The sequence below is a fragment of the Sapajus apella genome, unplaced genomic scaffold, assembly GCF_009761245.1.
Source record: "Sapajus apella isolate SASKATOON/1434 unplaced genomic scaffold, GSC_monkey_1.0 scaffold17, whole genome shotgun sequence".
In the NCBI taxonomy this organism is placed as follows: Eukaryota; Metazoa; Chordata; class Mammalia; order Primates; family Cebidae; genus Sapajus; species Sapajus apella.
In genome coordinates, this window is record NW_022436957.1 from 24,833,438 (window position 1) to 24,857,788 (window position 24,351).

At 36.7% G+C, this 24,351-nt stretch overlaps 1 protein-coding gene and 1 pseudogene across 1 annotated transcript in view; one reads left to right on the forward strand and one right to left on the reverse strand.

Moving 5' to 3' along the window:
* The window catches only part of IL1RAPL1 (interleukin 1 receptor accessory protein like 1), a 1,311,893-nt gene that overhangs the window by 612,177 nt on the left and 675,365 nt on the right, over window positions 1–24,351 (forward strand). The gene's annotated exons all lie outside the window — the stretch shown is intronic.
* LOC116556829 lies at window positions 14,309–14,395 on the reverse strand (annotated as a pseudogene).

Sequence of the window (24,351 nt, forward strand, 5' to 3'; positions counted from 1 at the left end):
TTCGACCTTCCTTCAAATATTTCCTCCAAATTGCTGCTGGGGTGGTATTTCTAAAATCTGAAATTTAATCAGAGCATTCACCTGTATAAGAACCTTCAGCATTTCTCCATCTCTTCAAAATCAAGTTTAAATTCTTTATCTTAGCATGAGATCTTTCATGATCTGACTTTAGTCAGTCACTCCAGCCATACTTTCTGCTTTCAGAAACATTCTCTGATTCAAAAGCATAGATCTACTTATAGTGTGTCAAAGAACTTGACAGCATTGTAGCCCAAAGACCACCATTAACTCAATGAAATCAGTAGTAATCTTTTAAAAAATAATAGAAAAATTGGCAATATAGGGGGCCTGTGGGAGAAGTCAAAGTTTATAGTAATGACTAAGATGATAGAAAGAGAGGAATTCTGGACAGTTAGTAAACAGTGATAAGGTACAGTTAAGGTTAAGAGTTCTTTCATTTCCCTAATAATTTAAGTGTAATTTAACAACTAAATTAATTGAAAAACATGTTTGAGTCTTGCTTTACCAACTGCCTACCTGGTTTAAAATTAAACACTATTGAATCTTAAACAGAGTTTTTTAAAAGACCGATTTATATATTTTGCTGTTCATGTTATACAATTCAATTTGACATAATTATTCACCACAATTAAAAAGGTGCTTGATGCCGGGCGCGGTGGCTCACGCCTGTAATCCCAGCACTTTGGGAGGCCGAGGCGGGTGGATCACGAGGTCAAGAGATCGAGACCATCCTGGTCAACATGGTGAAACCCCGTCTCTACTAAAAATACAGAACATTAGCTGGGCATGGTGGCGCGTGCCTATAATCCCAGCTACTCAGGGGGTTGAGGCAGGAGAATTGCCTGAACCCAGGAGGCGGAGGCTGCGGTGAGCCGAGATCGCGCCATTGCACTCCAGCCTGGGTAACGAGAGTGAAACTCTGTCTCAAAAAAAAAAAAAAAAGGTGCTTGAAGTAAAATATATTTACATCTCTAACATATCTAAATAGCTTGAGAAATTATATGAAACATTAGTACATTTCGAGAGACTCTTATCTTCCCCTTATTTTCCAAAGGATAAGTTCTTCAAATTTAATAAATGACAGAAATAGAATAACAAGATTATAATTTTGAATAATGCTAAATACTTTCTGATATGGAACCTATAAAATGTGGCTTCATTACTATAGTGAGGGAGCTACTCTTGGTTGCAGAAGGGAATTGGAAACTGATTGTGGTTACATGAAAATTGTAAATGTCAGATCTCAGTTTAATTGTGGTAGAAATGTGTGGTAGATGATTCTGAGTATTAAACAGCTGTGTAAATATTAGAAGAGCAGAAAACCTAACATAATACAACAAATACATACATCTTCTGATGTTCTTCTTTTTAAAAAGCTGTAAATTAAAATCCTGTGTAGGAAAAATAAAGGTAAGATGCAGTGTATAAATCAGGGTTTCTCAACTCTGGCTGCACACTGGAATCACTCAGGGAGATTTTAAAATAAACTCATATCTGTGTCCCACTGCCAGACATTCTGTATCAATTGGTCTCAGGTAATAGCTAGGCATTAGTATTGCTTTTTAAATAACGTGTGTATCTGATTCTGCTGTGCAACCTGAGTTGAGAACTACTGGTTAACATAGATGAAAATAAAGTCCATATACTTCAGTTATAAAAAATAAGGTAGGAAACTTACCCAATGTTATTAGAATTTTTCCTTACATCGCTTTCATGCAATGATGTAGTTAACAAAAATTAAATTGCTTACCTGAAATTTTATGATGAAAGTGACCAAACACACCTTCCAAAGATAAATGAAATGAAGGGAAAATCAGAAGTGTATTTCACTGTCTTTTGTGATTTCACATCTACTTGACTAAGACTACTAATACTCAGGAGAACGAATCATCCTGACGGTACATTTTTATATACCCCGTGAAGGTCTCATAAATAAGACATGGATGGAATTAGGTAGGAGGAACATTTATCTTGAAAATCCAAAATCCCTAAAGCAAGGGGTCATATATTACATATGTTACAGTCATTATGCCAAAGGAGCAATGTACACACACACACACACACACACACACACACACACACACACACCACGTACTTCTTCAGATCTCTGAACTACAAAAGATGCTTTATAAAACCTGCACATGTATATACATTCAACAAACAAATATGGGCAGAAACAAAAGAATGCAGCTGTCTTAAATAGTCCCCATCTTTTTAGGGTAGATGTATTGACTTCCATTTTTCCCTGGTACTAGAAGACTACACTTGTTTTCAATAGAGTATTCACCTGAAAGTATTCAGTTTTGCCACCATCGAGGATATTTGAAAGAATGTGCCACACAAGCACAAAAATTAGCACTCATTGTGAGGCCACAAACCTTAGTTCAAATCTCATTTCTGCCTAACTTCTATAAATACTGGCAATTTCATTCATAAAATTGTGATTCTTTTCCTGCTTCCAAGGATTCTTGTGAGGATTAAAAACTAAGCATCCTGAAGGGAGAGGGTTTTGACTATTTTATTACCTGACCCCAAGCTTCCGGAACAATGTTTGGTACTTCATGCTCAGTCAATATTTGTTCAATGAATAATTGAAACATAAGTACATACAACTGACTACCTTGCACTTGAGTTGTTCAGAAAATTGTACTTAACATTATTGCTCTTTTATTTCATTCATTTCAAGAATTGCTTGCCTAATTTGAGTTGTGAAAAGGCAGTGGAAATGGGTCCTTCAAAATAATTGTCTGTTTCTATATTGCAATGATATCTGAAATCTGATGCTAAGATAAGAACCAAAAGCTTATCATGGGTGGAAGGATTTTGCCCTGAATGAGAGGAGGCCCCAAGGAAGATGGTTTCTTACAATATTTGGTCATCATATGCAGGGCTGGCATCCTTTAAAGTGTAGCAGTTTTGTACCTAGACTGAAAATCCATTATATGTGTCATGTTCCAACCTCTTCCCAAATAATACTCAGGTTGTCTCGTTTGGTTTCTGGTCACAAAACAGATAAAATAAAACCATCCCTCCTGTTACCCTATTCTGAAACTCTGACATCATTCTTGATGTCTCTCATTCTCAATATAAATCACTCTCCACCAAAATTTGTTTATTCTCCATGTCCCTACTCAGACACCTGCCCAACCCTGCTCAATATAATATTTTCTATATGTTATAGTCAGAATGATCTTTCATAAAGGTAAAGTTGATGAGTATCCTGAAATTAAAAATAATGGTACATTCTGTTTGCCCTTGAAGTAATGTTACCATACTTTAAATAACTTACAAGGTTTTTCATTATTTGGCCCCTGTGGACTCTAAAGGAAAAATACATGTATGCACACACATACACATATGTGTGTCTATTTTTACTTATCTCTAACTGAAAGTTAGTATTTGCTTCAATTAGAAATACTAGCCACAATCATTAGTGTCTATTGAAAGAAACTGTTACTTTATCACTTGAATTTACAACTATTTTCTTACTATATTATGGTTTTTATAGATTTCTCAAATAATATTTGTATTTATTGTTACTCCAAAATTAGGCCTGCCACTATGTCCTGCCATATAAGTGTTAAAGAAATACATGTTACTATATTGCAAATTCATTTCATTATGTTTTGATTATTGAATTTCAACATAACTGGTTTTCATCATGATTCAATAAAGTTTTATTTTGTGCATACATAAACATTCCAAAAAGGGATCTATAATCACCAGTAGCCAAAGGAATCCATCTCTCTCTCCTGCACACATACATAATGTTAAGATCCTGGAATTATATTGTAGTACCTTGCATATTATTGTACACTTGTTTGCCATGTAAAATGTTTACACCATTTAGAACAGGCTTTGTTTCAGAATGATAATCTCCCAGATTGACTCAACAGGGACTAAATTAATATGCATTTAATTAAATTGAAATGAAACAAAGCCCTGAGACATGAACAGAATTTCAGATGGTGATTTTAAGAACACCTTTAGCATTTATTAAGGTAGTACTCTTTAAACTCATATTGTATTGTCAGGATTAACATTTCCAAAGTCACTAGTTTTAAATTTAGAGATTTACTTTCTGATTACTGACTCCAAGCATTTATTTTAGCCTATGTGTGCAAACAGACTGACTATGTGATGCAAAAGTAAAAACAAGATAACTATTTTGTTCTGGCCCTCAAAATCTTACAGCTTAAGATCTAATTCTCCAAAAGTAGACAGAAGTTGCTTAACTATTGGGTTGCATTTGTTTGTATAGCTTTTATTTAGATAAGAATAAGGAAGAATTTGTTCTCTCTTACTTTCTATCTATTCTTCGATAAAAATAGTCATCATCATCATCTCAGGCAACAGCATCCCCAATGCAGTAAATTTTGCCAGTCATATAAAAAAATGCATTTGAATATATACTTGTATCATGTTTACTTTCACTTTTTTATAACATTTCAAAAAGTATTATTCTGCTATGACATTTTTTGGGCTTAATCATAGAACAAGTGTGAGCTGTTAGGGAACTTTTAACCAAATGTCTAAGTTTTATTTATTTATAACTGAAGAGCATTTTTAGTCTACTGTAAAGGCAAATTATTATCATATGCTGAACAACATAAAAATAACTGAATATTAAAGTTACAGCTTTTTGTGAGCAGATGAAAGATGTGATTACTTTTAAAATAATCATTGCATATGCCCTCATACAGAAAATCAGAATGGTGTGATTGTTGCCTGCATGATCAACATGATTCTCCGTCCTTTGTGGTTAGCCAACACAGTGACTTCAGCACGTAGTAGACAAAGGTTGTGTAGTTGTAGTTGTGCATCCTAAGTGTTATGCTCTCCCTTACTGGCAAGACAGATTGCTTCATGCTTGTCTTCTTTAAAGCATTGACTTAATTTTTAAATTGGAAACAATAAGTGACAAATGGACCATAGGCTATTTTAGAACATACTCAGAGCACTTAAATACAATAAAAAATAGATAATTTAAATAGAAAGATTTTTTTAAATCATTATGCCATTGAACTAAGTGGTGCTTATTTAACATTTCCATGTTAGACATCCATGCTTATCTAACATTTTTTATTTTTCTGAGATGGAGTTTCACTCTTGTTGCCCAGGCTGGAGTGCAATGGCATGATCTTGGCTCACTGCAACCTCTGACTCCTGGGTTCAAGCGATTATCCTGCCTCAGCCTCCCGAGTAGCTGGGATTACTGGCACTTGCCACCAGCCTGGCTGATTTTTTTGTATTTTTAGTAGAAACGGGTTTTCACCACTTTAATCAGGCTGGTCTTGAACTCCTGACCTCAGGTGATACACCTGCATCAGCCTCCCAAAGTGCTGGGAATACAGATGTGAGCCACCATGCCTGGTCCCTTATCTAACATTTTATGTTACATATTTCAAGTCTACTTTATCTTGACCTGTGCCCTATTAAGTACCAGCAGAGAGTGATCAATGTTATTGTCCAAAGCAGTATGTCACAACCTTTATGGGGCACTGAAAACACCTGAGGATCTTGTTACACTGAAAATTCGGATTCGGAGGTGAGGCTGAAAGTCTTGCAAAAAAAAAAAAAATTGAGCAGATCGGTTAAACAGGTAAAGTATACTTTTTTGGGGACTATTACTATAGGAGAAAGTTTCAACTCTTCCACTGAAGCAAAAGGTGAAAGGATTTTTAAATGCTGGGGTGAGCTAATGGAAAACTACTGGGGTCATTGGCAGAATGGAGAATGTGATTGGTCTGGTTAATATAATTAGAACACCTGTGTTTACTAATGGTCCCTTATGAAAGTTAGGCTCCTACCCTTCTGTAGAGACTGGGAAGTTGGGCCCTATCTTTCTTGATGATTACATTTTAAAAGATTGACACCCAGGTATTTGAGCAAGGATTTCCTAGGTTGTAGAAGATTTACATCTGAAAGAGGCAGAGAAGGAATTTACAATTGCAAATTTTCCAAAGTAATTGCCCTACAAAAAAGGAGGTCACAGACCTATAGTCAGAGAGAAGCTTGTCTAAAGTCGAGGGGAACATTATGACCATTGTGGTCAGTCTGTAGTTCCATAAAGTTCCCAGCTGGTGTCAGTCCCATTGGTTTGCAAACCACAGGTATGCACTGTTGAATTGATAGGAAAGGGTCAATATTGTGAGTCATTTTAACTTATTTTCTAGCTAATAGAGTGTACTGCATATAGAAGTGTGTATTTGAAATGATCAATACCATTGTCTGTCTAGATGGATAATATAAGGTGTTGTGTACAATATTTATAGCAATGATATCTATTCATACTTCTAGAGGCCTACTCAAAATATTTGAGTCTCTCCTAATGAGATGAAACCTAGAATAAGGTATAACCCAGGGTTCGGGACACATTTGATGTTTAACTTATTTCACTATGAGAAAAGTTGTGTTATAATGAAGTTCCACTGTTACATTTTGTTTTTAATTATTCTCGTTAAGCCCCTAGCAAACACGTTGCTTTATCCTTTTTTTTTTTTTTTTTTTTTTGAGAGGGAGTTTTGTTCTTGTTGCCCAGCCTGGAGTTCAGTGGCATAATCGTGGCTCACCACAATCTCCGCCTCCTGGGTTCAAGCAATTCTCCTGCCTCAGCCTCCCAAGTAGCTGGGATTGCAGGTGCCTGCCACTACGTCTGACTAATTTTTTTTTTGTATTTTTAGTAGAGATGGAGTTTCATCATGTTGGACAGGCTGGTCTCAAACTCCTGACCTCAGGTGATCCACCTTCCTCAGCCTCCCAAAGTTCAGGATTTACAGGCATGAGCCATTTTACCTTACTGATTCTCCATTTTTAACAGTTGAAAAAAAAACTAATCAATTTTGGTCAGTGGAAGTGCAAAAAATGCTATTTAATACTATAAATACTTATTACTTGATAAAGTTCTCAAATAATCAGCTAAAATAGAATGGATATGCAAAAACTGCAGAAAATCATTAAAGACAGAATGATAACATTCCAGGGACCTTTTAAAAAAATTGAAATCTCTGAAGGACATTATTATAAGCTAATTTTCCTAATTGCATAGGAATGGAAGATTTCTTTTTTAATGTTAGTCATAGGAGTTTCAAGACATTTGAATCACCTGCATGGACACTGGCTTTTATCCTATTAAATTTAATGTGGTAATTTAGAGTGTTTTTATTAGAATAATCAACATTCTAAAATGCAATCATTAACATAATTTTTCATAGAAAATAGGTCTGAAATGAACTCAAAACACAAGCTATAAAAATTGCTGAAACTAACAGTGTGTAATGGTAACACAATCCAAAGGTCGAAAAACACAATGATTAATTAAAACTGAAGAATAATAAATCAATTAATTTATAATATTAAGAAAGCTTTGCCTCCTTTTCAAAAAAAGCTAAAAAGAATGATTCTAGACTATTATTGTTTTTAAAGGCCAGCTTTTCATGAATGAAGTTTTTAATCCATTCAAAGCCTAATCTAAATTTAAGAATTCAAACAAAAAATCCCTAATATTTTAATTTCCAATCAGGAGAAGGTCAATCAGACTAAGACTTTTAATTTGACAGCCTCCTTTTTAACACACAGAGCCACTTCTTTGGTGTGCCATGGTTAACAAAATGGATGAGTTCCAATGAATTTGGATGCAAAGTAATAATCAACTGAATTTCATTTCCCATTGATTTTTGTTGTAAACTTGTATCACTTTTTTTCACATAAAATAAACATCACTCTCTGGAATGAATAATTTGAAAATTGAATAAGAAATAAATTATGATACAGAATATTGCTAAACCCTTCATACATTTGCAGCACTTTGCATCTACCACTGCTTACTTCCTAGACAGAGAACCATTACCTATAATAATAGCTAACACCCATGGAGGATTTTCTATCTGGAAATAGTTTCTGTAACCTTTACATCTATTTATCTTCATGATTACATTGTTACATGGGTACTACAGAGATCATCGACATCCCATTTTACATAAATTGTAAGTGTCGGAGTTTTGGTTTAAACCAGGTTGTCTGACTTAAAAAATATATTTTATTTTTATGTAACAATACAAATACTGAAAATATATATAAAACAAATTTACAGTTAATGAACACCCTTATTACTAATGAAGGCAAACGCCTTTATTACTGTCCCTGATGTCAGAAGTTTGAACCTTGCGAGCCATTCCAGAAACCTTCCATGTGCCTTCATGTAGCCATCTCCAGACACACACCACACACACACGCACACACACACACACACACACATACACACACAACTGTGATCATTATGATGATTTTATTTTTTGGAATGGCATCCTTACTTTTCTTCATAGTTTTGTCACTCAAATATGCATCCCTAAAAACTGTAGTTTAGTTTTGCCTGATTTTTTTTGTTTGTTTTTTTTGAGATGGAGTCTCACCCTTGTTGCCCGGGCTGGAGTGTGATGGCATAATCTTGGCTCACTGCAGACTCCACATCCTGGATTCAAGCAATTCTCCTGCCTCAGCCTCCCAAGTAGCTGGGATTACAAGGGCCCACCACCACACCCTGCTCATTTTTGTATTTTTAGTAGAGATGGGGTTTCACCATGTTGGCCAGGCTGGCCTGGAACTCCTGACCTCGTGATCCACCCACCTCAGCCTCCCAAAGTGCTGGGATTATAGGCATGAGCCACCACGGCTGGCCAGTTTTGCTTATTTTTTAAAAATCTATTAAGTGTCTTTTAATCTGTAGATTTTTTTCCTTTATCTTTTTCTTTTATTTAAACAGTATGTATGTTGAAGAAGCTAGAGTGTTTGTTTTGTAGTTTTCCATGGTCTTAATTTTGCTGCCTGTGTTTTTGTGATGCAGTTTGATTTGTTTCACGAGCATCCATAGTTCCTATCTACCTTACTGCCTTGCCTGAAGATTACCAAATTTCAAGGACTTCTTTCCTGCTCTGCTCCATGGCACTTCTCAGCCCACTCTGGATGTGTGTGGGTGGTGGCCAATAGAGGTGGATTGCAATTACTCACATCTTTAGTAAGAGGTGTGAGCTTACATATATTCAGCTTCTAGTTTCTAAATGCCCATCCAAGGACAAGTTCTAGGGAAGATAGGGCATGCATGAGTTTGAGGCAGAATGAGAAAAGCAAGCATCATATAATACATTTTTTTCGTAAAATTTAATTTCTTCCTTTAAAGAAATGTTCTTTATTATATTTCAGTTAGCCTACTGTTTCACTGGCATCATTTCCCTTTCATTGTTTGTATTTTGGTTTTGATGAAACACAGAGTTGGAAACCTAATGTCAGTCTTTATTCTCTTTTTATTGTGCTGATTTTCAAAATTGAAAAGTGTTGGAAACACTGCTTTAGCCTTAAATTTTCTGCAGAAAATTGCATTTTTAATTTTCATAAAAGAAATTATCATTCTTAACCCATTCTGTATCATAGCTTTTTTAAAACTCTCTAAAGTTTACCTTGAAAAATAGTACCTGTGATTTGTCTAAGCTTTTGAATAAAACTGATTCTATCTCAAATGTATTTCTGCCACTAAAACTGCTATACCACTTTATGGAAAGAAGAAAAGCAACTTTCCTTTTTTGTACAGGAAACTTGAAAGTTCATCTCATGGAAGGTGTGGAGAGAAAGGTGGCTATGTAATTCTCCTTTGGATATTTCTGGATCTGTTTCTCAATCAGATTGTTTCCGTTCACACTGCCTGCTGTCATGAAAGTTTATGTCTTGCATGCAATGCCAGCATAAATTTCTCAGCACAGAGCAGCTCTGCTTCTTAAGGAAGACGTTCTGAATTATCAAATATATATTTTTTAATTAGCCACCCTTGCTTATGCTTTCAGAATATATAAGAAAGTGATATGGCGTATTTCACATTAGTGTAAGAAAGACAATCCAAACTCCCTTTGTTTCCTAACTTAGCTTTTTATATCTTCAGTACTTGCAAACTGTGTGGTACATGATCAGTCACAGCACACTGCTATTTACTGAGCATCCATGGCCACTGGCTGATGTGGCATTGAATATAACATTGCATTGTTGCTTTAAGCCTTTTAGCCTTCATGCTAAATGACTCAACCCCAACACAAGAAATTTATAATGGACATATAACTCACCTAGTTAGTCTGCATGAGAATGATTTGTTGTTGTGAAGTTATTGGCTATAATGTCTTTGAGATGTTAGACCTTCCTTTCAAATAAAGACAGCCTCATTTATGGATTTCAAAGCATGCCTATACACTGTAAGTCTGTATTAAAGAAATGGGATGAAGCCAACTGTTAAAAATGAGAAAATATGTGCAAAAGGATTTGGAGCTGACTGTATTATATGGAAGTATTAAATTAGGAGCTTTAGGGCATACTGAAGCTTCATATTGTTTGAAAGTTTATTTTAAATTCTGTAGGAAAATGAGTAGTGTTAATTAGGTGATGTGGTTTCAGCATTCTCAGGTGTCTGTTCCTCACAGTATTAAAACCTTCGCTCAAGCCCACTCACCTTATTGTGACCTCTGTAGATGCACTATCATTATGATCCCTTACAAAAAAAAAAGAGTACCTTGTTGTCTCTCAGGCAACCAGGGCTTTTTGTCAGTCTGTTTCATCTCTGCATCCCTTCCTACAGTTGTTTATACCACTGAAAACTTGAAAGCCCACATCCCATTCTCTCTTGGGTCTCTAGGCCTACCAAAGTTTCTTTCAAAAACCATGAAATGACCACAAGTTAATTTGATGAAGTGATTCATAATGAATTGTTAATAAGAGGTGACCTACAACTAGGTCAGGTCATTCTTCAACCGCCTATTTTATTTTATTAGTGATCCCCCACAGGCAATACTCGTGGCTGAAGCTGGAATTTGAATTATCTGTGATGATGATCCTATAGCTTATATGTGAGACCTTTGGTAGCAGGAGTCTCTGAAAGCCTCTACCTCATGGCAGTCTGAAACAGACATAGGCAAAGCCCCAGGGACATTAAGAGAGCTGTTGTAAATAATCTAGTATTATAAGTTAAGTCTCTCCTGTATTTATCAGAAAAAAATAGAATCTGCTGCTACAATATATTAGGATTCCTGGTCTTAAGCAACAGACTTGAATTTCACTACCTGGATTCTTCTCTTTGGCTTTATCTTTGCAGATAGGATGGTTGAGGACGATGGAGCCATTGAGAGGGTAGCTGCTCTGTGCAGTTGCTTTTGTTTATTTTCTTACTGACCTGGCACAATGTAGGTGGAAGCGATGCATGTTTTCTGACATTGGGCCAGTGATGTATGGCCTGACCTTCAAAATGAGGAACATCATCTCTGTGGGTGAGAGTATAGCCATGCAAATGCTTCTTATCCCATATTGCTCAGCAGTTTGCAACCGGTTCTGACAAAAAGCACCCACCCCACTGAGTATGCTGAAGCTTGTATATTGGTTTTAGTTTGAACATTTTGGCAAATTAAGGAGTGAGTGAAACCATAAAATTGATTTTATTTACAACAAGCCTTGTGGTGTCTGTTGGTTGCTCTTACATCTCTTTCTTTTAGACTTTGAGGTTGTTTCTGTAGGTGGCTTATCTAACTTTACACTGAATTTGCATTCATTTCAGGATAATACTTCCCCCTGGATTTCCTCTTAATTGTTACTGGACATGGTGTGCATTCTTAAACTTTGTGCATAAAGTTGGTAACAATACAGAGTCCTAGTTTACACCTACCCCGGGTGATTCTGATTCAGGAGATGTAGATGGAGACCCAAACTCCGCATTGTTACTAAGTAGGTGACTCCCCTGATGTGAATCTACTGATCCTCATGTTTAGAAATGCTGCCCTATATCCTGCAAAGCAGTCATTTTCTAACTCTGCTAAATAATAAAGGTTCACAAGCCATACTTCTTTTGATTTACCATAAGGTTGTTTGAGTTTTTCTCCATTTGGTTCAATAGTGTTGCTATGGATGACATTCAAGGCAAATGATAAGATTGGGCATAGTATACTTTGAGTGAATTCTGAGTTTTCCTTAGAAAAACAAGGTAACAAGTTAGAATTATAAGAGAGCCATCTAGTGGATAAGGATATAGTCCTGTTGCATCTTGCCTTAATGTCTGCCTTACGGTTTTATCAGATTACAAATTTAAATATAAATGAAATTAAGTATAGATATCTACTTTGAATATCTTCTTATAAATTTGATTTTATATTTACATTAAATATATACTAAATGTTAGTGAATTTTGTTTTTGTTCTTTTAGTTTTTTAAAAGATAATTTCTTATCATTTTATATATGTCTAAGATCTAAGTATTTCTACTCTCTATGAAGCATGGATACAGAGATGATAGGACATGGTTTTGCCATAAAATAAAACACACATTATATTTGTAGGGACATAAAGATATGCTAGTAACTAAAACATATTGTTTAATGCCTACTATAGGTTCCTTGGATTTGAAAGTAAGAGAGATTTTAGGACTTAAATAGTAGCTTATTGCAGTTAGAGAATGCAGAAATAGTGTGAAAGAATTATAGTCTGGATATATTACTAATTTTTACAAAATGTGGAAGTTTTTAGCAGTTTGTAACAAGTACCTTGGGCAGATTAGGGTATTGCCAAAAATCTACATCATGCTACTTACATTTGCAGGCATCTGACAGTCATCTCTCAATGAGCATCCTCCTGATTTCCTATATGTTTCTTTTATAATGTAATAAAGGTGAATTACACATTTGAGCAACAGTGTTTGTCTGTTATACCTAGCAGGAAGAGGAAAACAAGATTGTAGGAGAGCAAGATACCCGAGATACTATTTTTCCAGGCCCAAATTTTATTTTAAGTGTATTGTCAAAAGAAGCATTTTATTTTATTTATTTTTTAAATACTTTAAGTTCTGGAATACATGTGCAGAACGTACAGGTTTGTTACATACATTCCATGGTGGTTTGCTGCACCCATCAACCTGTCATCTATGTTAGGTATTTCTCCTGCTGCTATCCTTCCTGTAGGCCTCTCCACCCCCGAACAGGCCCTAGTGTGTGATGTTCCCCTCCCTGTGTCCATGTGTTTTCATTGTTCAACTCCCACTTATGAGTGAGAACATGTGGTGTTGTTTGCGTTTCTGTTCTTGCGTTAGTTTGCTGAGAATGATGGTTTCCAGCTTCATCCATGCCCCTGCAAAGGACATGAATTCATCCTTTTTTATGGCTGCATAGTATTCCATAGTGTATATGTGCTACATTTTCTTTATCAAGTCTATCAGTGATGGGCATTTGGGTTGGTTCCAAGTCTTTGCTATTGTGAGAATAGTGCTGCAATAAACATACATGTGCATGTGTCTTTATAGTAGAATAATTTATAATCCTTTGTGAATATACCCAGTAATGAGATTGCTAGGTCAAATGGTATTTCTGGTTCTAGATGCTTGAGAAATCACCACACTGCCTTCCACAATGATTGAACGAATTTACACTCCCACCAACAATGTCAAAGCATTCCTGTTTCTCCACATTCTCTCCAGCATCTGTTGTTTCCTGACTTTTTAATGATTGCCATTCTAACTGGCCTGAGATGGTATCTCAACGTGGATTTGATTTGCATTTCTCTAATGACAAGTGATGTAGAGCTTTTCTTCATCTGTATGTTGGCCACATAAATGTCTTCTTTTGAGAAGTGTCTATTCATATCCTTTGCCCACTTATTGATGGGGTGGTTTTTTCTTGTAAATTTATTTAAGTTCTTTGTAGATTCTGGATATTAGCCCTTTGTCAGGTGGATAGATTGCAAAAATTTTCTCCCATTCTGTATGTTGCCTGTTCACTGTGATGCTAGTTTCTTTTGCTGTGCAGAAGCTCTTTAGTTTAATTAATCCCATTTGCCAGTTTTGGCTTTTGTTGCCATTGCTTTTGGTGTTTTAGTCATGAAGTCTTTGCCCATGCCTAAGTCCTGAATTGTATTGCCTAGGTTTTCTTCTAGGGATTTTATGATTTTCGGTCTTACATTTAAGTCTTTAATCCATCTCGAGTTAATTTTTGTATAAGGTGTAAGGAAGGAATCCAATTTCAGTTTTCTCAACACCATTTATTAAATAGGGAATCCTTTTCCCATTGCTTGTTTTTGTCACGTTTGTCAAAGATCAGATGGTTATAGATGTGTGGCATTATTTCTGAGGCCTCTGTTCTGTTCCTTTGGCCTATATATCTGTTTTTGTACCAGTATCATGTTGTTTTGGTTACTGTAGCCTTGTAGTATGGTTTAAAGTCAGGAAGTGTGATATCTCCAGCTTTGTTCTTTTTGCTTAGGATTTTCTTGTCTGTATGGGCTCTTTTTAGGTTCCATCGGTATTCTACACGTTCAGAGAAACTTCTCTAGTAACAAACTGTAGAAATGATCCCTGAAAGTATAGTCTTTATTTTTTTATTTTTTTGGGACGAGAGTCTTACTTTGTTGCCCAAGCTGGAATACAGTGGTCCAACCTTGGCTCACTGCAACCTCCACCTCCTGGGTTCAAGTGATTCTCCTGCTTTGGCCTCCCTTGCAGCTGGGATTACAGGCGCCCGCCACCACACTCAGCTAACTTTTGTATTTTTAACAGAGATGAGGTTTCACCATGTTGGCCAGGCTGGTCTTGAATTCCTGGCCTCAAGTGATCGCCCGCCTTGGCCTCCCAAAGTGCTGAAATTACAGGCGTGAGCCACTGTGCCTGGCCAAAGGAAGTATTGTAAAAGTTTGATATTTTAAACTAAATTGAAGATATTCTATCACAACTTAACAGTCTTATGCTGGGTCATCCCTTCTTCCCTTGTACTCAAACTCCTAGAAATCTCATCTATCTATACCTGACTCTGCTATTCAAGTAACTTACAGGTTTTCTTCCCCCAGGGCTACATTTTTTTCCTTCCCCTCCAGGATCCTGCTGGACATCACTTCCTGATATTCTTCTGGCACCTCAACATGGCCCAAATCAAATTAGTTATCTTTGTACTGCTTTTGTATTGTGCATTTCAGTTAAAGGGGTTTACCTTTAATTTGTTTAAGAATAAAAGATTATAGTCTTATTGAATCTTTCTTTTTCCTTATCTCCTTCCCCCAATTTCCTGTTGGTTCTACCTCTAAAACCTATCTGGCATCGTTCATCAGGATACTTTGCAAAATGAGGATTATGAGGGCGGGTCCTGTGGAAAGTAGGGAACCTATAATAAGACCCCCAAAGTTTGTTGCCTCCCTGGGGTACACAGCCAGTAAAATCCCCTCCCCTTGAGTGTGTATGACACTATGAACATGATGGATACTACTTCCCCAACTAGGTTACGTTATACAGCAAATGGGAGAGAATTTTGTATATATAATTTAGGCTGCAAATCAGTTGATTTTGAGCTAATCAAAGGAACATTACCCTGGGTGGGCCTGACTTTATCAGGTCAAACTAGGAACTGGGCCCTTCCTGAAGAGTTAGATTCTCCTGCTAGAAATGAAGTACTCCTTGACAAAGTAAGCAGCTATGTTGTAAGAGGGTCAGTGAGAGGGCCATGTGGCCATGAATTTCAAGTGGCCTCTGGGAGCAAAGAGTGGCTCTTCTCTGACAACTAGCAAGAATAGAGATCTATAACCACAAGGAAATGAATGCTGCCAACAACCACATGAGCTTGGAAGAGAACCCAAGCTCCGTAAATAAATGCATCCTGCCTGGCACCTCAATACTGTTTTGTGAGCCTCAGAGCAAGGGGCCCAGTTAAACCGTGCCTGGACTCCTGACCCACAAAAACTGTGAAATAATAAATTCAGGTTGCTTTAAGCACTGTTTTATTAATTTTTAGTTTTTATGGATATATAATAGTTGTACATATTTATAAAGTAAGCCACTAAATTTGTGATTATTTGTTATACAGCAATAACTAACAATATAGATACTCATTATCTTTTACTTTGGATCAGTGCAGTAACCTTCAAGCTAAGCTCTCTTAGCTTATCCATCTCCATGAAATCCTATATAACACAGCCAAAGTCATTTTCCTTATGAACAGACTAAAATGTAACCTCCATGAAATAGGGGATTTGTCTTGTTCAAAGCTGTATTTGTAGAAGAATGCTGATATTTATGCATGGTATAAATATTGACTGATGGACTGAATGAATAAATATCACATGTCCTCCTACACATACATCAAAACCTTTGCTGGTCCCTTGCCTACAGAGGCATCCTCCTGATACAAAAAGAGGAAAGGTAAGATAAAATGTTTCAGTATATCAGTTCTAGAGTAAAACTTTGGGTTTAGATTTCAGCTTTAATATTTTCTAGCTTTGTGATCTCCTGTTGGAAGAGATATGACTTCACTAAGCTTCGGTTTTCCAATTTATAAGCATGAATAATTCTTACCACTCAAGACTGTATTGAATATTAAATAAGACAATGCATTTAATATATTTTCACAGTGCCTGGACTATGCAATAGATCAACAAGTATTATTTATGATTATAACATTTAAGGCTCTTTACTATCTACCTTTCCCTCCTGTCCTCCAGCCTTATAATGATGGCACCCTTGTGTTTCCTGCCTTTGCAGCATGATGGGGAGTAAAATACATGGATACTTTTAAAGTGTCTAGTTCTACGCCTCCCCTGCTATATGACCTTGAGCAAGTTTCCTCACAGCCTCTGTTTGGTTATCTGAGGAATGGGGCTAATTTTAATGCATATCTCTTTGTATTGACTCAATCTATGCATAAATCAGTCACATTGAACAATAGCTAAATATTGGTCACTGACATCACTGCAGGGCCAATATAATGGATGTTTTTCATAACATTATGAGGACTCATGGAAAATTTTTTTTCTTCTTAATATTAGAAATAGTTGTGTTGGTACTGGACAATCAATGATTGTTATTGTTTTTATCTGACCGGGCTTTTCTCTTTGAATTAGCTTCTAATTGAGACATTCTCTACTAACTCTAGTTCAGACCTTGCTCATTTTCTCTGTGTATTTCCTTTTTTCTCCTTACAAATTTCTAATTTATGTTTTCCTGTTATATTTAGGTAAGTTATCCTAAATTCATTCCTAAAAATGAAAGAAAGAACTAAAACAGATTTATGAGAAAAAAAACCCATTCAAAAGTGGGCAAAGGATATGAACAGATAGTTTTCAAAAGAAGACATACACGAGGCCAACAAACATATGAAAAAATGCTCATCATCACTGGTCATCAGAGAAATGCAAATCAAAACCACATTGAGATACCATCTCACACCAGTTAGAATGGCGATCATTAAAAAATCTGGAGACAACAGATGCTGGAGAGGATGTGGAGAAATAGGAACACTTTTACACTGTTGGTGGGAGTGTAAATTAGTTCAACCATTGTGAAAGACAATGTGGCGCTTCCTCAAGGATCTAGAAATAGAAATTCCATTTGACCCAGAAATCCCATTTTTGGGTATATACCCAACGGACTATAAATCATTCTATTATAAAGACACATGCACACGTATGTTCATTGTGGCACTGTTTACAATAGCAAAGACCTGGAACCAACCCAAATGTCCATTGATGATAGACTGAACAAGGAAAATGTAGCACATATACACCATGGGATACTATGCAACCATAGAAAACAATGAGTTCATGTTCTTTGTAGGGACATGGATGAATCTGGAAACCATTATTCTCAGCAAACTGACACAAGAACAGAAAATCAAACACTGCATGTTCTCACTCATAGATAGGTGTTGAACAATGAGAACACATGGGCACAGGGAGGGGAACATCACACACTGGGGTCTGTTGGAGGGTACATGGGAGGGACAGTGAATGATGGGGAGGTTGGGGAAGGATAACACGGGGAGAAATGCCAGATATAGGTGATGGGGGGATGGAGGCAGCAAACCACATTGCCATGTATGTACCTATGCAACAGTCCCACATGATGTGCACGTGTACCTCAGAACCTGAAGTACAATAAAAATTTTAAAAATTAACAAAAATGAAAGGTGTAAGTATATTAAAACCTTCCATGCTTATTACATATGTAACAAGCACTATTCCTGTGTCATTTATGTGAGGGTATGTGTGTGTTTTAATGGTGAGAGTCATCAAATTATGTAAGAAACACTGATATGGGAAACTGATTTAAAAAACAACTTGCAGGATTTCATCAAATGAGTCTCGTTTCTTGCATCAAACAGATCATAGAAGCAATTCATAAAAAGGCAAATATAGTGATTCTTACATCACCCATTTAGTTAAAGTATCCCAAATGCTATAGAATAAGGACATACATGCGCTAGGCAGCCTTTGAGTTAATGAACTGATATTGATGTTAAAACTCGTGCACTCTTTTCTCCCAGAGGTATGGCTTAATCTGTGCCACAGCCAGCCACTTTTTCATCCGATTCCATTTGAAAGTCAATTGATGAATCCGCCCTGATGCCTCATTGAACATGTTGAGTAGCAAGATTTCTGTACTCTATTGATGTGTTTAAGCAGCACCAAACAAGCACACACTTCAATGGAAATATCGGTCAAATCATTTGTCAACAATTTTATAGAGAATACAGTTGACTTCCTAATTTCTCCACTGTTTGGGTTGCTATAGCCTAATAAAACATACTTCTGCATGGAGACATACTAATACTTCATGGAAAATTAATCAGAAGTCTTAACTGAAAAAAAAGTTGTTTTTTTTTCCCTGTTTAATGATATTCAAACACTGCTTCAGTTCACAGACTTTAAATAACTTCTTTATGACTTTATTGAATGAGGATGTGATTAATACCACAGCTAGTACTCGACTTACGACCACGATTGGTTCCAACAGACCGGTCGTAACACGATTTGGTCGTAAGTTGAGTAGGCTATATGCACAGTACTGTGAAATGATGTTATAAAAATCTTTAAGCCATATTTTATCATAATTTTCTTTCATTATTGTTATATATCATCATTTTCTTTGTTCATTTTATGCCATTTGTATCATCTCTACACCATTTTGTTTCTTATTTTTACATTCGTCAGGTTTAAGTAAAACACTGCATTTCCAGTACAACTGGTTTAATATTTGCAAAACATACAAATTACAAAATACAGGTGCATACAAAAATACAAAATACAGGTGTAAAAAATACCATAGGAAACATTTTCCCAATTGCAAAACATATCAAAATATATAAACATGTACGAAACATTTTATTGGCCGCTGGTGCTTGGCTGCGGATCGTTGATGTCATCATCTGGGGCAGCAGTTGGGGTTACCAGAGTTGGTTTTTTCATAAACATGGTGAGCTTTGTCTGAATCGTATGTTTCTTTTTTTCTTCATAAATTTCACGATACGGATGAAACACATTGTGTGCCATCCGTTCAATCATTGCAAATCGTTCGATGTTTGGGTCCATTGCTTCGAAATGTATAAGAAGTTTATTGGGAGGGGTTTGATGAAAAATATCCAAGACACAAAACACAAATTGCTGTACCGAGTCTGGGATAACAGTTGAAATGGTGCACGCGGAGATGGTAGTGCTGCCGGAAGCTGGTCCGCACTGTCGTACGCCCAGCTGGGCAACATTTGCACTGCCAGACGCGGAGCAGTCATGGCTAGCGATTGTGGTCGTAAGCTGCATAGGTTGTAAGTCGATCAATAGCTGTACTAAAGTCACACTCATGTTGGATTGGGGGACTGACCATGCTGTGGGAACTTTAGCAAGAATGTTAAGCTCTCTTCTGGTTAGCTTCGAATAGCTATACTTTGTGCTAGCCATCACTGTCTTGTACCTGAAAAGATAAACTGTAGGTGTAAGCAGCAAATATCAAGCCCTCTTAGGCTATATCGTTCCATTCCTTTTTTTTTTTTTTCCTTAATATTTTTCCATTTCAAGGTCACAACTGCAATATCTTACATATCCAATATTAGTAATGAGGACATCTGTGTTGCACTGATATTGTTAAATTGGCATTCAGTAAAATCAAACCATTCCGTGCAGTAATGGGTGAGAACTTGCCTTTAACCTAGAGCCAAGTTCATTACAAATTCATGCTCACAGCCCAGAGAAAAACAGCATTTTTATGAGGTTTCAACAAGTAATATATCTGCATGATGGGTTGTTCCAAGAAACTAAGCAAATGAAAATGCCAGTTTGCAGAAACTGTCAAAACGAACATAACCTAATTTAGAATTGCTGCTTATTTAATAAACCAGCAGTAGCCCTACCAGATAGAGTCCTGCCAATCTTGCAGGTACTCATTCATCTTGCACTTAAGTTTGTAGATACCCTAGGCCCTGCTAATGGGAAAAGAACATTAACTGGACACAGCACCCAATCATTAAACAGCTGGAAGCATTGTTAGTGCTCTTAGCTATGAAATGCTGTCAGCGTTCATATGAATATACCTTGATATGTCAACATGAGACCCCAGTGTGTATGCAGTTTCAAAACACAGTGCATCACTGTATGCTTTGCACATGGCACATCCTCACAATGTACACATTGATAAGTAGTCTTTTATTAATGTATATTCCATGTGTTTGAATTGCATATTACCCACTTAAAGTAGGCTCTTATTTGAGGCCCTTAGTATTTGCATACTAAGGGCCCTGAGTACTACTACTTTGCATAGTAATGTGTCAGCAATACCTCTGACTTCATGTTTTATGATTGTTAGTTATTGTGAAACAAATGTGTGTGACTGCCAGTGGGCAATGCTGCTTCAATAGAGTATACACATTAAGTGTATGACATTCGAAACTAGCATTGGAGGAACTCTGAAGGAGGTAGGGCAGGAGATGACAAGAGTGTGGGAGGAGGAGTGCTGTAAGGAGAGGTATTATGAAAGAAAATAATCATGCATTTTTAATTGCATAGAATAATTTGATTGCAAGTTTCAAAGACTAAAAAAGAATGTAATCAGCTCTCTGCATGTTGGTACAATAGAAATTTATGGGGAGACTGTGGAGGAAAGGAAAAGAGAACAGCTGAATGAAGTCAATCGCTGTGATGTGGACCCTTCCTTATTGTTGAGAATGGAAAAGAGTGCAAACGCACAGTGCACTGGATTTGGCAGCAAGCTGTGTTTTCTCAGTATGGTAGATCTCTACTGCTCGTGAGTATTAGAGAAAGACCTACACACCTGCTTCTGTTATTCTTAAGCTGAATGATGATTACAGAGTTTATAAATGGCCTTTCTTTCCTCTCTGTTAATGTTTTCTCATATGTGGGAGGAGGTAGATTATCTGGCTATCTAAATATCACCTGGAATTGTTACACCATGCAGTGAATGTTTAAGAAATGAGACTGGATGGTTTTGGTTGATGGTTTTAGTTAACTACAATGTTTTCAACATCTTGAATCATATTCTCCAGACTTCTTATTTGTTCTTCCTTTATTACTTATTAATTATTATAATTTTGGCTCCATATGCCTGTTGCCGTGAGTCATGTTGATACATTTTTGTCATCATGTGACATTGCTTTCCCTCAATCTCATATTCCATTTCTAACTTTCATTCTTGCTTTACTATTTACTTGATCACTTGTGAATCTGGGAATCACCCTCTCATCCAACATAACAGCAGCCCTTTGCTGTTATGGCTCTTTAGCTTCTAACTTGCCTCGATTTCTTTCTAGTCATTAGAGATCCTAGCACCCTACCCCTCAAAAGACCCCAGTGTGTGATGTTCCCCTCCCTGTGTCCATGTGTTATCATTTTTCACCACCCACCTATGACTGAGAACCTAGGCAATACCATTCAGGACATAGGCATAGGCCAGGACTTCATGACTAAAACAACTAAAGGAATGGCAACAAAAGCCAAAATAGACAAATGGGATCTAATTAAACTGAAGAGCTTCTGCACAGCAAAAGAAACAATAATTAGAGTGAACAAGCTACCAACAGAATGGGAAAAAATTTTCTGTTCTTGTGTTAGTTTGCTGAGAATGTTGGTTTTCAGCTTCATCCATGTCCCTGCAAAGACATGAACTCATTCTTTTTTGCTGCATAGTATTTCATGGTGTATATGTGCCACAGTTTCTTTATCCAGTCTATCATTGATGGGCATTTGGGTTGGTTCCAAGTCTTTGCTATTGTGAACAGTGCCGCAATAAACATACATGTGCACGTGTCTTTATAACAATGACTTATAATCTCTTGGGGATTGCTGGGTTAAATGGTACTTCTATTTCTAGATCTTTGAGGAATTGTCACACTTCCTTCCACAATGGTTGAACTAATTTACACTGCCACCAACAATATAAAAGCATTCCTATTTCTCCATATCCTTTCCAGCATCTGTTGTCTCCAGATTTTTTAATGATTGCCGTTCTGATGTGAGATGGTCTATATGTGGTTTTGATTTGAATTTCTCTAATAACCAGTGATGATGAGCATTTTTTCATATGTTTGTTGGCCACATAAATGTCTTCTTTTGAAAAGTATCTGTTCGTATCTTTTGCCTACTTTTTGATTTTTTTTTTTTTGTAAATTTGTTTAAGTTCTTTGTAGATGCTGGATATTAGCCCTTTGTCGGATGGGTAGCTTGCAAAAATTTTTTCCCATTCTGTTGGTTGCTCGTTCACTCTAGCGATTGTTTCTTTTGCTGTGCAGAAGCTCTTCGGTTTAATTAGATCCCATTTGTCTGTTTTGGCTTTTGTTACCACTGCTTTTGGTGTTTTAGTCATGAAGTCCTGGCCTATGCCTATGTCCTGAATGGTATTGCCTAGGTTCTCAGTCATAGGTGGGTGTTGAACAATGAGAACACATGGACACAGGGAGGGGAACATCACACACTGGGGTCTTTTGGGGGGTGGGGGCTAGGGGAGGGATAACATTGGGAGAAATACCTAATGTAGGTGACAAGGGGATGAAGGCAGAAAACCACCATGGCATGTATATACCTATGTAACAATCCTGCAAGATCCACACGTGTAACCCAGAACTTAAAGTATAATAATTTTGTGTGTGTGTGTGTGTGTGTGTGTGTGTGTGTATGTGACAACATTTAAAAATAAGTTTTAGGTACCATATATGCCTTCCAATCTGAAAAATTGAAAATATTGATAGTGAAACATTTTTCTCCATGATCTATGTTAAAATTTATAGTCTGACTCATTCAATACTAGTCTATGTGCAATTTATCTTGGGTTGTCTAATCTTTGTTGCAAAAAATACAATGCATGTTTCCTTGTCATAAGTGCTGCTTTCTTATGTGATCGAAGTGTTATAACTAAATTACATTGCTGTAAGAAATATAATATTTTAAAATGGAGATCTTTTTGAATATCATGCCACATTCAATTTCCAGTTAATCAAATGGCAAGTTAAAAATAAGTAGTGTGCATTAGATTTTTATTGCTGCAGTTACAAATTACCAAAGGCTTAGTGGCTTAAAATAATGTAATTTTATTAGCATACTGACACAGGTCTTACTGATCAAACTGTCAGCAGGAAGGCATTTTGTTCTGGAGGCTCTAGGAGAGAATCAGTTTCCTTGCCTTTTCCAACTTCTAGATTAAGATTACCCAACCTGCAGCCTGCAGGCTGCATGCAGCTCAGGATGGCTTTGAATGGGGCCCAACACAAATTTGTAAACTTTCTTAAACAATTATGAGATTTTTTTTTTTTGCTATTTCTTTTTTAGCTCATCAGCTATCATGAGTGTTAGTTATTTTATGTGTAGCCCAAGATAATTCTTCTTCTGCCATGTGGCCAAGGGAAGCCAAAAAATTGGACACCCTATATTCTAGAGGCTGACCACATTCCCATGGCTTATGACACCTTTCTTCAATCTTTAAAGTCAGTAATATTACATCTTTCTGATAGTTCTTCACACGTAGTCATATCTGCTTCTCTGACTCTTCTGCTTCCTTCTTCCACTTAAGGATGGTTATTATTAAATCGATCCACCTGGATAATCTAAGCTACTATTTCTTTAAGGGCAGTTGGTTAACAACATTAATTCCATCTGTAACCTTACTGCACCTTTACTATGTAGCCTCACATATTCACAGGTTCTAGGGATTAGGACATGTGTCTCTTTGTGTGTGGGGGGAGGCATTAGTCTGCTTACCACATAGTAGTATATAGGTAGATAATTTTTTTTTTTTTTTGAGATGGAGTCTCACTCTGTGGTCCAGGCTGGAGTGCAATGGCACAATCTCCACTCACTGCAACCTCCACCTCCTGTTCAAGCGATTCTCCTGCCTCAGCCTCCTGAGTAGCTGGGATTACAGGCTCACGTCACCACACCCAGCTAATTTTTATATTTTTAGTTGAGAAGGTGTTTCACCATGTTGGCCAGGCTGGTCTTGAATTCCTGACCTCAGGTAATCCACCATTCTTGGCCTCCCAAACTGCTGGGATTACAGGTGTGAGCCACCGCA